The following is a 16770-nucleotide window of genomic DNA, read 5'->3' as shown; positions in this document are numbered from 1 at the left end:
ATTAGGTGATTTCAACTTTCCCAACATTAATTGGGATAGACATAGTGTTAAGGGCTTGGATGGAGTGGTTTTCTTGAAGTGTGTACAGGAAAACGTTTTAGGTCAATATGTAGAGGGTCCAACAAGGGACGGTGCAGTGCTGGACCTAATTCTGGGGAATGAAGCCAGACAGATGGCTGAGGTGGTGGTGGGGGAGCATTTTAGTGATAGCAACCACAACATGGTACAGTTTAAGTTTGTTATGGACAAAGAAATAGACAAGTTGCAAAAAAATGTTTTGGATTGGGGGAGAGTGGATTTTAGTAAAATAAGGCAGGATCTGGCCAAGGTAGACTGGGAACAGGTACTTGTGGGGAAATCTACAGAGGAGCAGTGGGGGACATTCAAAAACAAAATGGGGAGGGTACAGGCTCAACATGTTCCCTCCAGGGTGATAGGAAGGAGTAACAAGTCCAGAGAACCATGGATGACCAGAGAAATTCAGCTAACGATGAGAAGGAAAAGAGAGTCTTTTAACAGGCACAAGGGAAGCAAATGGAGTACAGAAAGTGCAGGGTGGAGCTTAAGGAAGCAATTAGGAGAGCAAAGAGGTGATATGAGAAAGCTCTGGCTGGTAAAAGTAAGGAAAATCCCAAGATATTCTATAAGTATATCAATGGGAAGAGGATAACCAGGGAAAGAGTAGGGCCCATAAGGGACCAAGAGGGCAATCTATGGGTGGAGCCAGAGGACATTGGTAGAGTGTTGAATGAATAGTTCATATCCATCTTCACCCAAGAGAATGAGGATGAAGGTATCGAACTCAGGGAGAGAGACTGCGAGCTTCTTAAGCAAATTGATATAGGGAGTGACAAGGTATTGGAGGTGTTGGCAGGCTTAAAAGTGGACAAATCTGCAGGTCCAGATGATTTGTGTCCCAGACTGCTGAGGGAGGAAAGGGAGGATATCGCAGGGCCTCTGACGCAAATTTTTAATTCCTCTCTGACCACGGGGGAGGTGCCAGAGGACTGGAGACATCTAATGTGGTCCCACTATTTAGGAAGGGTTGTAGAGATAAGCCAGGGAACTACAGGCCAATGAGTCTCACGTCAGTGGTAGGGAAACTATTGGAGAAAATTCTGAAGGAGAGAATCTATCCCCACTTAGAGAGGCAAGGTTTGATCAGGGATAGTCAGCATGGCTTTGTCAAAGGAAGGTCACGTTTAACAAATTTGATTGAACTTTTTCAGAAGGTGACCAGGTGTGTAGATGAGGAAAGTGCAGTTGATGTAGTTTATATGGATTTCAGCAAAGCCTTTGACAAGGTCCCACATGGGAGACTTATAAAGAAGGCAAGTGCACATGGAACACAGGGTAATTTGATAAGGTGGATTCAAAATTGGCTTAGTTGTAGGAGACAGAGGGTGATGACAGAAGGATGCTTTAATGACTGGAAGCCAGTGTCCAGTGGCGTACCACAGAGATTTGTGCTCGGTCCCCTAGTATTTGTCATTTATATAAACGACATAGATGACCATGTGGGGGGTAGGATTATTAAGTTTGCGGATGACACAAAGATTGGCCAGGTGGTTAACAGTGAGGTTAAATGTCTTGGGCTACAGGAAGACATAGACGGAATAGTTAGATGGGCAGATAAGTGGCAGATGGAATTTAACCCCTGAAAAGTGTGAGGTGATACACTTTGGAAGGAATAATTTGACAAGGAAGTATTCAATGAATGGCATGACACTAGGAAGTTCTGAAGAACAAAGGGACCTTGGCGTGTGTATCCATAGATCTCTGAAGGCGGAGGGGCATGTTAGTGAGGTGGTGAAAAAGGCATATGGGACACTTGCCTTTATCAATCAAGGCACAGATTACAAAAGTAGGGAGGTCATGTTGGAGTTGTATAGAACCTTGGTGAGGCAACAGCAAGAGTACTGTGTGCAGTTTTGGTCACCACATTATAGGAAGGATGTGATTGCACTGGAGGGGGTGCAGAGGAGATTCATCAGGATGTTGCCTGGGAGAAACATTTAAGTTATGAAGAGAGGTTGGATAAACTTGGGTAGTTTTCGTTGGAGCAGAGAAAAGACTGAGGGGCAACCTGATCGAGGTGTACAAGATTATGAGGGGCATGGATAGGGTGGATCGGGAGCAGCTGTTCCCCTTAGTTGAAGGGTCAGTCACGAGGGGACATAAGTTCAAGGTGAGGTGCAGGAGGTTTAGGGAGGATGTGAGGAAAAGCTTTTTTACCCAGAGGGTGGTGATGGTCTGGAATGCACTACCTTGGAGGGTGGTGGAGGCAGGTTGCCTCGCATCCTTTAAAAAGTGCCTGGATGAGCACTTGGCACGTCATGACATTCAAAGCTATGGGCCAAGTGCTGGTAAATGGGATTTGGTAGGTAGGTCAGGTGTTTCTCATGTGTCAGTGCAGATTCAATGGGCCTCTTTTGCACTGTATGATCCGGTGTGATTCTGTGTGTGTGACTCATTGGTGTCTCCAAGACCCCTGGAGGATTTTAACTGTGTGGAACCTTCCAGGTATCAGAGAGCCTTCTCTGGTAATGGTAATTACCCTGGTAATGGGGATTGTGATTTCCGCTGGTCGCACCTCCTCTGAGGAGAAGAAAGGCCAGAATGGAGAGGAGGCCAGGTGTCTCAATACAGCTTCCAGGAAAGTGATCTGTGGGAAGAGAGGTGCAGGCACAAGGGATGCAGGGCCAGCAGGAAGTCCAAAGTGGAAGGGGCTGCAGAAGACGCCACTATCCTGCTGCCAGGTTTTACAAGCAGCAATGTAGCTACCTCAATATGTCTGAGGTGCAGTGCCGAAGGAGGCTTTGCCTCTCAAGGGAGACAGTGACCTCCATTTTCCAGATGATCAGGCCTGAGATCAGCTCCGACTATGTGGGTGGACACCCCATGCCAGTGGCTCTGAAGGTCACGGTAGTCCTCAACTTCTAAACCCCTGGCGCTTTTCAGGGGTCAGTGGAGGATCTTTCTGCAGTGTCCCAATCAGCTGTCCACAGTTGCATCGAGCTGGTGACTGATGCTCTGTTCAGGCAGTTAATGACATTCAATCATTTCTGTACAGACGAGGCTAGCCAGACTGAGTGAGCCAGAGGGTTGCAGCGATTGCTGGGTTCCCCCGCATCCAGGGTGCAATAGACTGCACACATGTGGCCATCAAGATGCCAGCGGCTCAGCCTGGTGCCTTCAACAGGAAAGGCTTCCACTCGATGAACATCCAGATAGTTTGTGACCACAGGACACAGATTCTGCAAGTCTGTGCAAGATACCCTGGCAGCTCCTCAGACATTCATAGGTGCCAAAGCTGTTCACTACTCCAACCTGACTGGATGGATGGCTGCTGGATGACAAGGACTATCCATTGAAAAGGTGGCTTATGATGCCTCTCTGCCACCCAAGGCACAGCAGTGTTATAAAAGGAGTCATGCCTCAACAAGGGTGGTGATAGAGAGGACCATAGGCCTTCTGAAGATGTGCTTCCAATGCCTGGACCGTTCAGGGGGCGCACTACAATACCCCCCAGAGCGGGTGTCACTGATAGTGGTTGCATGCTGTGCTCTCCACAAACTAGCAATGCCAAGGGGGTACCCATTAGAGGAAGATAATCTTGACAGAGCTCTCACAGGTCACAGAGGATGAATCCAGTGGTGAATGAGAAGAGGAGCCTGGTGAGAAGCATGGTGAGGACGTGAAGGCAGACTTCTGGATCCTTCAGGGAGGCTGGGACGCTAGGGACACCTTGATCCAATGGTCCTTCAGCTAGGCTGCCAAAGATCTGCTTCCACCTCATGCCAGAGCTGCCGCCTCCATCCCGGATGTCTGAAATGACTCTTTCCTTTGTCCGCTCAGTGCCTGTGCAATAAAGTTTAGAGCCACTCGTGTCCAGCATTAGATACTGGTGTACCCTGCACCTACAAAACAAGTGAAGCATACTCAGACCATTCAGACAAAAGCAAATTTATCATGTTGTTACATCAAATTAACATAACCATATATGGTGTTAATGGTCATACCAGTAACAATATCAACAAGACATGGCAGAACAGAAGGCCACCCGTGAACATCTCCTCTTGTGCTCATGGAACCCTAAACTTACGTTTGTGGGTGCTGCATCTTGTCGCCCATCCCCTCACTGGCAGCGGTATCGGAGGCAGCTTGCTGACCCTGCTGTCCTGTTGGCCTAGGTGACCTTGGTGGTCATCCTCTGGCCAGTGGAGCCTCTGCTGGCCCCGCCTGGGAGGGAGTAGCCAGTGCCACAGCTGGCATCTCCCTAGTCGTCACAACCTCATCAGATGCTACGGTCGCTGGCAGAGGGGTGGAGGAGCTGATGCAATAATTCAGAGCACAGTAAGTAAAGCCCGCAGAGATGACAGGCAGCCCATGCTCCAACATGAGGTTGCTCTGGACCTCCCTGCTCAGCATCGATGGATGGGCACCTGTCTGGGATACTGGGTGCTTCAACCATCTCCCACACTGGCATTGACCACCTGAGCTCAGTGCCTGTATGAGGGCTTGAAGATCTGAGCACATCCCAGGAACCCTTGATTCTGTCTCTGGTGCTGCCTCTCCATGAGAGTTGCCACTCTCTCAATGGAGGAGGCAGTGTGCTCGGCGGTGAGGGTTAATGCAGTGCTCGTGCTCCGCATTGACTCCTCCACATTGGAGACCATGGCACACATATCCTAACGGATCCCCGCCAGATCCTCCCCGCACATCTGGCTGGTCACCCAGCATCTGCCATCTAATGGACGACTCCAGAGGCTCATCAACTACCTTTGACTCAGCAACATCTTGGTCTCCGGCAATCCTCCAACTGCCGGCTCCTTGGGCACTCTCTGCCTCCACCTGTTCTTCAAGCGAGTGTGAAGTGCCCTCACCACCGTGCACAGATATTCTAGCTGATGATCTAATTCCCACCGAGGGGCTGGTATCTGCGCTGGTGCTTGGTTTAGAGAGTGGATGTGACGCAGGTGCATCTAAAGCTCAGTGGTTCTTTGGCATCAAGGGTGGCTCTCCGGGGTCCTGCATTTGTGGGCGAGCTGGTGATTTGAAGTCATCACACGGTTACTGTGTATACCAAGCACCCTGGTGAGACAGTGGAGATCTGCATCATGATGCCATCGTCTTTTAATGATCAATGGGAACTCCAGGTTTGAGGCTCCCACCAATGATGAGACTACAAAGGAATGTTTGCACAATCCGACTCTCTCACCCCTGTGCATTGCACTCCTACCTTTGTCAGACACCCCGCTTCTCCACGACCAGCTGACCAAGGTGGGTGGCAGCTCTCCAGCTCCAAGGCATCCATTTCAAACCTCGTCATGATTAGGAGGTTTGGGGGCCTCCGCCTGTCTTAGTTCTTTCATTGGTGTTATGGCTTCACTTCTCCTGAAACGACAGAGGAGCATTGATTTGTCAGCTGTCTACCTGCAGCACCACTGCAGCCCGGAAAACCCGCCCCTCCCCGCCCCATCTCCCCAGGGCACCTTGCAGGGCACATCTGAGTCATGGCCCTCAACCCACAAGGCACTGAGTCCAAGCAGCCAGGGCCCACCCTGTTGGCCAGCGCCGGTGTCATTGACAGTTGGCACTCAGACTCTAACACCCCTGAGCTCCACAAGGGAGACGGCCAGTCCTTAACACTTCTCCACAATGATCCATGCCAACACGGTACTCACCCTTGCCGAGTGCAGCAGCTCGTTGAACCTTATGTGGCACTACACCCTTGTGTGCCGCACAACGATGTGGCTGCTGACCTTGACTGCCACTTCATCCTAGGCATTTTGGTAAGGTGTGGTGGCCTCTTCCTGCCATCCCTGGGCATTAGAGCATCCTGACTGATAGCGACCTCCTCCACAAGGACAGCGAGGCCCTTGTCCGACAAATGGGGCCCAAGTGCCTACTCGACTTGCCCTCCCACCTGACATCTCCAGCCGCTGGCGAGGCTATTGTTCGAATGAAATGGTTTCTTCGACAGACTCTAAAGATTCTCCCCTGGCAGCCTTCAGGGAGCTACCTCTGCTGGTATTAAAGCGCCCGCCAGGTCACCATTGGACCCGGTGCTCGACAGACTCCCGCTCCTGCCCGGCTCTTCCCGACCATCGAGAAGACTCATTTCATGCTGAGTGGACATTAATTGACCATCCAGCGTGAAATGGTGTTTGCAACATGACTGCGATTGGGAGCAGATTCCACATCCGCTTCTGCTCCCGTTGACTTGGCGCACTCACCAAGCGTGGAATTCAGGTCATCTATCTAATTGAAGCAAATGCCTCTTTTAACCCTTAACACTTGTGTCTTTGTATTGTAAGTGAAGAGAGAGTTTGAAGCCCGTTCCAATGTGAAAGGCATCTTTTCAATTCAAGTGATGTAAATAGTTCATTGGCCAAATTTGGCCAATGCCACAGGGTTTAGTATGATTGAGTCAAGCCAGAGTGTTTAGTGAGGAACAGGATTGAGTATCACACAGATTGTGAAAGACAGGGAGATTGATTGCTACATTCAACTCAAATTCTTGGCTGGCTTGGACCATGAAAATATTGTGCCAATTAAAACAATGTGCCTAACATTGTGTGGTTAAATAGACATTCCGGAATTTTGCTTGGTTTATCTTAAGGAGACAGAGCAACATCCCAGAGTCTCTTCCCTTAAAATGAATTGGGCTAGGTATAATAAATGATACATCAAGTGGATGTGTCAGATCATCTCCCTTCCAGGAACAAAATTTTGCAAATGAGCTAACAACATGTTTCTGCTGGCAGTATTCTATGAAAGAGGAACTTGGAAGTCATACAGGGATGTAGGAACAGGTCCAGGGTGCCCTGAATCCTGTTCTGCCATTCAATGAGACTCTGGCTGATCTAAATCCTAACTCCACCTAGCTGCCTGGGTTCATCTTCCTTTGAAACCCATGGCTTGCAAAAATCGATTAATCTCAGACTTAAAATTATTAATTGAGTTCAGATCTACTGCTTTTTGAGGGAATGAGTTCCAGACTTTTACCTCTCTTTGTGTGAACTGTTTCCTTAGCCTTTTCAGTCGGGTTTTTTTAAAAACCTGACTAACAGAAGTTGTTTTCAATCTTTATTCAAGTTTAAAATTTGATAAAACTTGCCAGTTTAAGTGCTATTATCCTACAGGAGAACTTTCATTTTCAGTTTCCAGCCCAATGCGGAAAGAGGCTTTGCTGGATCTGGGGAACGAGATGGGCCAAGTAGATTAAATGTCAGGATGGGGACATTTAGGGAACGGTGATCATTGTATCATAGATTTAAATTAGTTATGGAAAAGGACAAAGAGCAATCTAGAGCACATGTATTTAATTGGAGAAGGGTCAATTTCAGTGCGGTGAGAAGGGATTTGGCCCAGGTAAACTGGAATTAAAGATGGGGGGGCAAAAAAGTAATCGAACAATAGCAACCTTTATGGAGGAGATGATTCAGGTACAGTCTAGGTTATTTCTGAAGCAGGGGGATGGTAGACCAACCAAAATTAGAGTTCCCTAGATGATGAAAGAGATAGAGGACAGAATCATCCCAGTTTGGCACTAAGTGCAGTAGCGGGCGGGTAAAACGACGTTTTACCCGCCGGCTGCAATGGCAGGTTTTTACGTTGTATCATCCCAAACCCACCACATTATTTATGTGCTCCCGGGAAACACGCTGTTTCCATGGCCAGCGGGCGCTCATTCACCCGCCCGCCATCACTTCGCTGCTTCATCACACTGGCCGTCATATTTAAAGTCCAGCCATGCACACACATCTCAGTGCTTCCAGACCAGCACTGCTGCACGGAAGACAGGATGGTCCCAAAAGGCAAAAAGACTGCAGCCCATCGCTTCAGCGACCGGTCCCTGGAACGCCTTTTGGATGCAGTGGAGGCCCGCTGGGATGTCCTGTACCCCTGTTCCGGCTGCAGGATGGGCAGCAACCACACTATCCAGCTTGAGAAGTGGTGGCAGTGGTGTTCAGCGCCAATGCCCTTCAAAAGAGGACAGCTACCCAGTGCTGCAAGAGGTTGAATGATCACCTTTGTTCCACCCCAGGGTAAGTCACTTTTCTCATCACTCTCAACTCACACACTGACAAACCTACCACACATCCACAGTGATCTCACACACTGCCAGTTCAAGGAACATCACCGTTCACGCTCTCACACTCACCTTCATTGTCCTCATCCCATCCATGGGATCACTCACCAGCCACACAGGCCAGGCATACTTAACATCTGGCCTGGCAGTTGGCCTTACACTCTCTCCATCTCTCTTCCTGAAGGACAAGCTGGCACACAACAAAAGGGAGAGGTCACAGGCTGGTGGAGGAATGCCTGGGATCAAGGTCCTCACCGACTTTGAAAACCGAGCCATCCAGCTGGCTGGCGAGGATCTAGACTGTTCCTGTGAGGTCAGTGGTGCTCTACCAACTGAGGCTGCAGCAGTGCAACATCCATCAGACAGCCATGCTGTGAGTGATATGTCATGTTTTACAGCCCACTGCCAAGCACTAATTATCTCCCCCTTGCTTCCACAGGCGCATCTGGGAAACAGCTGATGGAGTCCATGACCCAGAGCCTCCAGTCAAACCCTGAAGAAACCTCTGACGAGGAATCTGAAGGCACCCTCCTTGAAATCCCATCACAGTGCTCCACCAGCGCAGAGACACACACCTCTGTGTGACCTAGCTTTACAATAGCCACAGGATTACAATCTAGTGAGCACATCACACTGTCCAATCCACAGCAGGTGGTGACAGGGACTTCCCAGGTGTCCGGTACTTGGAGTTCTGCTGGAGGCCAGAAATTTGCCAAGTCCATGTCAGATGATGAGCCTCTGGACTCAGTCATGTCACAATTGCTGGAGCTGCAAAGGCAAGCTCGGGAACATCAGGAAGGGATGTCCGCTGCACTCCTCAGATTGCAAGGCACGATGGAGGAGTCCTTCTGCCTTCAGGCTGAGGTGATAGCACTGGCATTCCAATGCACCGAGGTCAGCACTGGTAGGATGGCAGCTGCCATGGAGACCGTGGTCCAGAACGTTGCTCCTGCACTGCCGTGTGGGCTGAATTCCATCACTGATGCCATTGTTGGCCTCCAACAGTGTATAAGCGAAAGGGTGCTGGGCAGCTCGATATCACTCCAGCTACCCCTTCCCCTCAAGGAGTCAGCCTGGGGCCCTCGGGCATCTATGGCGAGGAGGATCAATAGGTGCACACTCCAGGGCCATCCACCCAGGTGGCTCCGAGAGTGTCCGGCCCATCCGACTCCCCTCTTCCTGTGAGCTCAGCAGCTCCAGCTCCACAGGACAAGGAGGGTGCCACTGCCACACAGCATGACCCCGAAAGGAGGCCGGGGCCTTCCAGTTCTCAGCCCTCCAGAGGATGCTCATCTAGGTCATCACAGACAGGGTGTTGCAGTCAGCAAGCTGCCTCCACCTCCGCTGTGAATGTCCGGGGAGCACCAAGACGTAGTGGCAGGTTTAGGAAAGTTAAGAAGATATAGTTGAACAGCCTAGGCGTGGGTGTTAATCACATGTACATACTATTCACTATTGTCAATAAACTCCCAATAATATCTCCCTGCCTATGGCTCCTTGTTCTGATGAGCAGTGTTTTTGTCACTCAAATGTGAAATCTTTCTGCACAAGATAAAGGCAGGTGTCTCAATCCAGGGCCTCTTCCCTGTGCTCTGTGCAGCCTTCAGGCCAAAGTGATGGTCCAACCTCACATTCCATGGAAACATTACTGTTGCCTGCACCTTGATAGTGCTGGTCATTGCTGCCAGAATGTAGTGGGCAGGCGCCACAGAATTCTCTCATTCTCTCTTTGTGCCCTCAGCACCTTAAGGTGGGGCTGGCCCCCATCTCTTCAGCATCTGTGACCAGTGACACTGTGCTCCTGAAGGGCTCAGATGCTGCAGGCTGACAAAGGATCAGATGATTTGAAAATTTCATGGCTGTGTCTCTATGTTATGACCCTGATTACAGAGCGCAAGCGAGCTGCCCTCAGCCAGACAGGAGTCAGACATTCTCAGAGGCTGTGTGAAGATCTGTGGAGTGTCCTCATGCATGTCGTTATCATCTTCCTGCAATTGAGCAACTATTAGGGCGTCCACAGTGTCTTCATGACAGGAGCATTATCACAGGGGGTATGTGTGCTGCCATAAGCCAGACTGGAGTCAAATGTTCACAGGTGCAATGTGAGAATCTATCGTGTCTCTTCACTGAATTTCGTCATCATCCTCCTCAAATCTACCTGCTACGAGGGCCTCCTGAGCACTCTCGCCTTGTATAGTCATTGCAAGCGCCTCATCCCCGTCACTGTTGCCTCCGAGGACCTACTCAGCCTCATCCTCTTTGGCGTCCTCCGCATCAGAGGAGATCTCCAGCTCCTCCATCTCCTCCACAGCCAGCCCCTCTCCCTGCTGCAGCGCCAGGTTGTAAAGGGCGCAGCAGGCGATGACGATGTGTGACAACCTCTGTGGACTGTATTACAGGGCTCCACCAGACTGGTCCAGGCACTGGAGCCTCATCTTCAGCATACTGATGGTTTGCTCCACCAAGTTGCGAGTTGCAGCATGAGTCATATTATATGGATGGAATCCCTTGCGGTTGATGTAGTTTACCGCTTTTGTGACAGAGATCTGAGCGCCATGTGAGTGTGGTCAATGGCACCCTGAATCTGTGGAAAACCCGAGATCTGGGCAAATCCAATTGCTCTTGCATCCTGCCTGTCTTGGTCCCGGGTGAAATGCAAAAAGTTGTGTGCCCTTGCAAAGATGGCATCCATAACAAGATGGAGGCTTGTGAGATCCCACAGAGGGCACTTGTGGAGCCCTGAAAGGAGCCAATGGCATAGAAATTGAGTGTCGCTGTCACTTTCAGAACCACTGGTAGTGGATGCCCTCCATGTTCCCATGGCGCCAAGTCCGCAGTAGCTGGCAGATGTGGCCGACCAGTTCCCTAGACATGCACAATCTTTGGCGACACTGGTTCTCGGTCATCTGTAGGAATGACAGGCGGCATCTATAGACCTCGGGTGTCGCTAGGCACCAACCAGCAACGGCTCGCTGTGGATCTTCGGCGGTTGCTCCTTCCTCTGTGCAGCCGGGAGTCTCAGTCACTTTTTCCTCCATCGCCTTCGCTCTCTGTAGCCCATCAGACATACAGCTAGTTCACCAGGCTCCATGATCCCAATGTAGGCCTCCTGCAAGGTGAGAGAGAGAGACACACACGTGGTTAGCATGGGTGTACTAAGAACCTGACTTGGTTAAGTGTGAAGGCCCTTAAATGATTCCCGGAGAGTCTGGCCACCGCTTGAATGGCCAGAGATTAGTGTGCTGCATGGCTGCCCAAAACTCCACCACCTCTGTCACACTCCACCTGACTGATTGGCGGCAGCTTTGCCCACTGGACTACATGCTGTGCTCTCAGCTCAGGCACAGGCATTCTCCTAACACACACTGCAAGGTTGCACTGTTAGCTTGAAGCATGGGGGACGCTGGTCCAAACCAGGATGCTGACATTGCAAGGAGCTGTGAGCACCCCCACCAGTGACTGCTCCATGGCTAACTTTAGCAAAGAGATTGTACAATGTGTGCAGTTGTACAACTGTTCTGCCATCCACTAAAATGCTCATGACTTTGCACTTTTTCCCTGGGGATGTGGGGCAGGGGGGGAAGTGAAAAGCTTTGGAGCACTTTGTGGCACTTTGATGCCTCTGCATTGCTTGAGTGGGCAAATAATCTGGAAGCCCCACCCCTATCATATCAATGTGGCTGTGCCTAAACTGTCTCAGTTGCAGAGGAATGGTCACTGGAGACAGGTTTCCCTAATGTGTGGCCACTTCGCTCACCCACTCTCCCCCTAACACCGAATGCTTGTGCGCTATATTCAGTGGCAGGGCTGCCCTTAACCCCAATCTCTGAGCGTCCCTCAAGCTTGAGGTGATCCTGGCAAGCACCGCACAATGTTGCTGTGCACTCCGAGTTCCCCTCAAAGTGCAGCCTGCCAAGCGCATGCCTTTTATATGCTGTTGTGAAACATGTTGGCGCGCTTCCCTGCTGGCATAGATGGATGATTCAGTGGGGGAGGGGATGATTCTGGCTGGCAGGCCTAATAAGGAAATATTAATGTATTACAATGAGGTTCCCGACATCCAATGATGGGCAACATGGCCTGCCATTGATGGGCTGAGCGGATGATTGCGAACTGGTTTCACGCCCTCGTGAAAACAATCACTCTATATTGTCCGCTCACGCCACTGAACATGCCCGATAGCAGCGGGCACAGAAAGTTCCACCCAGAGAGTTAAATGAAGCGGAGAAAGGGTTGCAAAGGATTTGTAAAAGGTAAATCATGCTTGGCTAATTTAATTGAATTTTTTAATGTAAGTAACAGAGAAAGTTTGTGAAGGAACGTTGTGGATATTGTCTGTATGGATTCTAGAAAGCATTTGACAGTGCACCATATGAAAGGCTGGTTAACAAAATTGAGGCTCATGGAATAGGAAGATCAGTGTCCAAACGGATGAAAAAATTTGGATCAAGGACAGAAAAAAAACGAGTCATGGTAAATGGTTATTTTTCAGAGTGAAGGATGGTAGGTAGTGGTGTTCCCCAAGGGTCAGTTCTCGGACCAATGCTTGTTTTATAAATGATTTGGATCTTGGAATACAGAAATTCAAAATTTGTCAATGATACAAAGTTTGGAGTAATGGTAAGGATGATACGAATCACCTGAAACAGGACATAGATAGGTTAGCAGAATGGGCAGGCAAGTGGCAGATGGAATTTAATTCAGAGAAATGTGAGGTGTTGCATTTGGCAGAAGAAATAAGAGAAGCAATACAGATTTAACGGCTCAGTTCTAAAGAGTGATCAGTGACAGAGGCACCTGGGTGCATGCTTGTGCATTGACTGTTGAAGTTTGCAGGACTTTTTGGGATCTTGGGTTTCATAATTATATTATTTCATAATAGAGGCACCGAGTACAAATGCAGGGAACTTATGTTGAACTTTTATAGAACTCCAGTTGTGGTCACCACACTTTAAGAAGGATGTGAAAGTCCTTGGGAGAGTGTAGACGATATTTACCACAATGGTTCCAAGGTTTAGGGATTTTAGTTACAATCTTGGATTGGAAAAGCTGGGCTTGTTCTCCTAAGTCAAAGGAGATTGACGGGAGATTTAATAGAGATGTACAAGATTGTTACCGCCCCAACAGTCTATTCTCGATCATCAGTAAAGTGATGAAAGTGGTCATCAACAGTGCTATCAAATAGCACTTGCTTAGCAATAATCTGCTCACTGATACTCAGTTTGGGTTCCGCCAGGGTCACTCAGCATCTGACCTCATTACAGCTTTGTTTCAAATATGGACAAAAGAGCTGAATTCAAGAGGTGAGGTGAGAGTGACTGTCCTTGACATCAATGCAGCATTTGATCAAATGTGGCTTCAAGGAGCACTAGCAAAACTGGAGTCAATGGGAATCAGGGGGAAAACTCTCTGCTGGTTGGAGTCATACCTAGAACAAAAAAAGATGGTTGTGGTTGTTGGAGGTCAATCATAACTTAGTTCCAGAACATCACTGCAGGAGTTCCACTGAAGGGTAGTGTCCTAGGTCCAACCGTCTTCAGTTGCTTTATCTATGACCTTTCTTCCATCATAAGGTCAGAAGTGGGGATGTTCACTGATGATTGCACAATGTTCAGCACCATTCGCAGCTCCCCTGACACTAAAGCAGTCCATGTCCAAATGCAGCGAGACCTGGACAATGTCCAGGCATGGGCTGACAAGTGGCAAGTAACATTTATGCCACACAAGTGCCAGGCAATGTCCATTTCCAACAAGAGAGAATCTAACCATTGCCCTTGACATTCAATGACATTACCATAGCTGAATCCCCCACTATCAACATCCTGGGGGTTAGCATTGACCAGAAACTGAACTGGACTAGCCAGTGGACTGGACTGTGGCTACAAGAGCAGGTCAGAGGCTAGGAACCCTCATGGAGTCATAGAGTCATAGAGGTCTACAGTACAGAAAAAGGCCCTTCGGCCCATTGAGTCTGCGCTGGTCAAACAAGTACCTAACTATTCTAATCCCATTTCCCAACACTAGGCCCATAGCCTTGTGTGCCATGGCTTCACAATTGCACATCCAAATACTTCTTAAAAGTTATGAGGGTTTCTGCTTCTACCACTCTTTCAGGCAGTGAGTTCCAGATTCCCACCATCCTCTGGGTAAAAAAATTCTTCCTCACATCCCCTCTAAACCTCCTGCCCCTTCCCTTCAGTCTATGTCCCCTAGTTATTGATCCCTCCACCAAGGGGAAAAATTCCTTCCTGACTACCTTATCTATGCCCCTTATAATTTTATTCACCTCAATCATGTCCCACCTCAATCTCCTCTGCTCCAAGGAAAATGACCCCAGTCTATCCAATCTTTCCTTATAACTAAAACTCTCCAGCCCAGGCAACATCCTGGTAAATCTCCTCTGCACTCTCTCTAGTGCAATCACATCCTTCCTATATTGCGGATTCCAGAACTGCATGCAATACTTTAGCTGTGGCCTAACCAGCGTTTTATACAATTCCAGCATAACCTCCCTGCTAACCATCCTGCGACGAGTAACTCACCTCCTGACTTCTCAAAGCCTGCAAGGCACAAGTCAGGAGTGTGATGGAACATTCTCCACTTACATGGATGAGTGAATCTCCAAGAACATTCAAGAAACTTGACACCATCCAGGACAAAGCAACCCACTCAATTGGCACCTCTTCCACAAACATTCACTCCCTTCTCCACTGATGAACAGTGGCGGCAGTTTGTTCAAGCTACAAGATGCACTGCAAAAACTCACCAAAGCTCCTTAGGCAGCTCCTGCCAAACCCACGACCACTACCTTCTAGAAGGACAAGGTCAACAGATAGGTGGGAACACCGCCAGCTGGAAGTTCCCCTCCAAACCACTCACCATACTGACTTGGAAATATATCGCTGTTCCTTCAATGTCGCTGCGTCACATTTCTGGAACTCCCTCCCTAACAGCACTGTGGTTGTACCTACACCACATGGACTGCAGCGGTTCAAGATGGCAGCTCACTACCACCTTCTTAAGGATAATTAGGGATGGGCAACAAATGCCAGCCTCAACAGAGATGCCCACATCCTATAAATGAATAAGAAAAATGTGACAGGTCTGGTTAAGATAGGCAAGAAAAAAACTGTTCCCATTAGCTGATGGCATAAGGACTAGTGGACACAGATTTAAGGTTTTGGGCAAAAGATACAGGTGGAATGTGAGGAGGAACTTCTTTACACAGCAATTAGTAATGGCCTGGAACTCGCTGCCCACGAGGGTATGAACTGACTGGATTGCTCTGCAGGGAGCCAAATGACCTCCTTCTGTGTCATTAGTAACTCTTTCCGGAATGGCCTGCCTCTGATTTTAAGATTGTGTCGCCTTGTCCTAGATTCCTGCATCAGAAAAATCTCCTCCATGTTCACCATATCAATTCCTTTCAAAATCCTAATGTGATACCAACAATCACAATTAAAAAACCTTAATTAAATCACCCCATAACCTTCCACATTCCAGGGAATCCAAGCCTAATTAATGTAACCAAAAACAAATTATTGACTTAATTCACAAATTGGCCGCATAGAGGAGACAGAGATTAGGAATAATGGGCACATGCCCTAATTAGTAGGATGTAACCAACGCTGTTTCATTATGATCTTTGTTGAAGCTACAGCTATTTCCTGTATTTATTAAAAGTTTAAATGATGGGCTAGGAAAGCAAATATCCAAATTTTCTGATGACATGGAGATTGGCAGCATTGTAAGCAGCGTAGATATAAAATAACAAGGATATAAGGCAGGATTTCCAGTCCCGTCCATGACTGGGATTTTCTGGACCCACCAAAATTCAATGGACTTTTGGCTGCCTCTCCAAAAAATCCCAAGCCATAGTGATAGGGAAGTAAAGGGGCAAATCTGTGCCAAATGAATTTCAATGTAGGCAAATGTCCTAAGGTCAGGTGTGCATTATATGAGGAAATGAAGCTACAGACCCAATGAAACGTAATTCAGCCTGCAACCTGTTCATAAGCATGAAGGAACTTGTACTTATGAATGACCAGATAGTCTGTTTTAATTATGTTGGTTGAGTGATAAATATTGGCCAGGACATCAGGAGACATTGCTCTCTATTTCGTCAAATGTTGCTTGGCATCTATTACTGAAAGGCTGGTCACAGCCTTGCCAAAGGATGGCGCCTCCAATACTGCATCTTCTGCATTGCTCTGAAGTGGTAACCTAGATTGCATATGGTCTCTGGAGTGGAACTTTAACCTTTGACTCTGACTCAGAGGTGGTTCAATTGATACAGGAGTTTAGTAATTGGGTCACAAAAATATTTCATGATAAGTTTAGAAACTGCATTATTCTTTTTATTAATTGAACTCAAGCCTTAAGCAATTTCCAGGCCCACTTTCAGCTTGTGAAACAAGCCTGAATTCTCCAAATATTAATGAATACAGTTGTGAAACTGTCAATATGAAGCATTGAGATTTTCTGTAATGGTCTATATCTGAACCATAAATTACAGTTTCAAATTTCATTTTATGGACATTGTTTGATGACATCATCTAGAAAAGATCTATTGAGTCATAAATTGGCTTGTGGGTCTAGGTTTAATTTTGAGCTATTTGACGCATTGAATCTCAGATTCTAAAGTAAACTCTGTTACAGAAGGGCATCATTCA

Source organism: Carcharodon carcharias, chromosome 2 (assembly GCF_017639515.1).
Source record: "Carcharodon carcharias isolate sCarCar2 chromosome 2, sCarCar2.pri, whole genome shotgun sequence".
Lineage (NCBI taxonomy): Eukaryota > Metazoa > Chordata > Chondrichthyes > Lamniformes > Lamnidae > Carcharodon > Carcharodon carcharias.
This window is presented reverse-complemented; position numbering follows the sequence as displayed.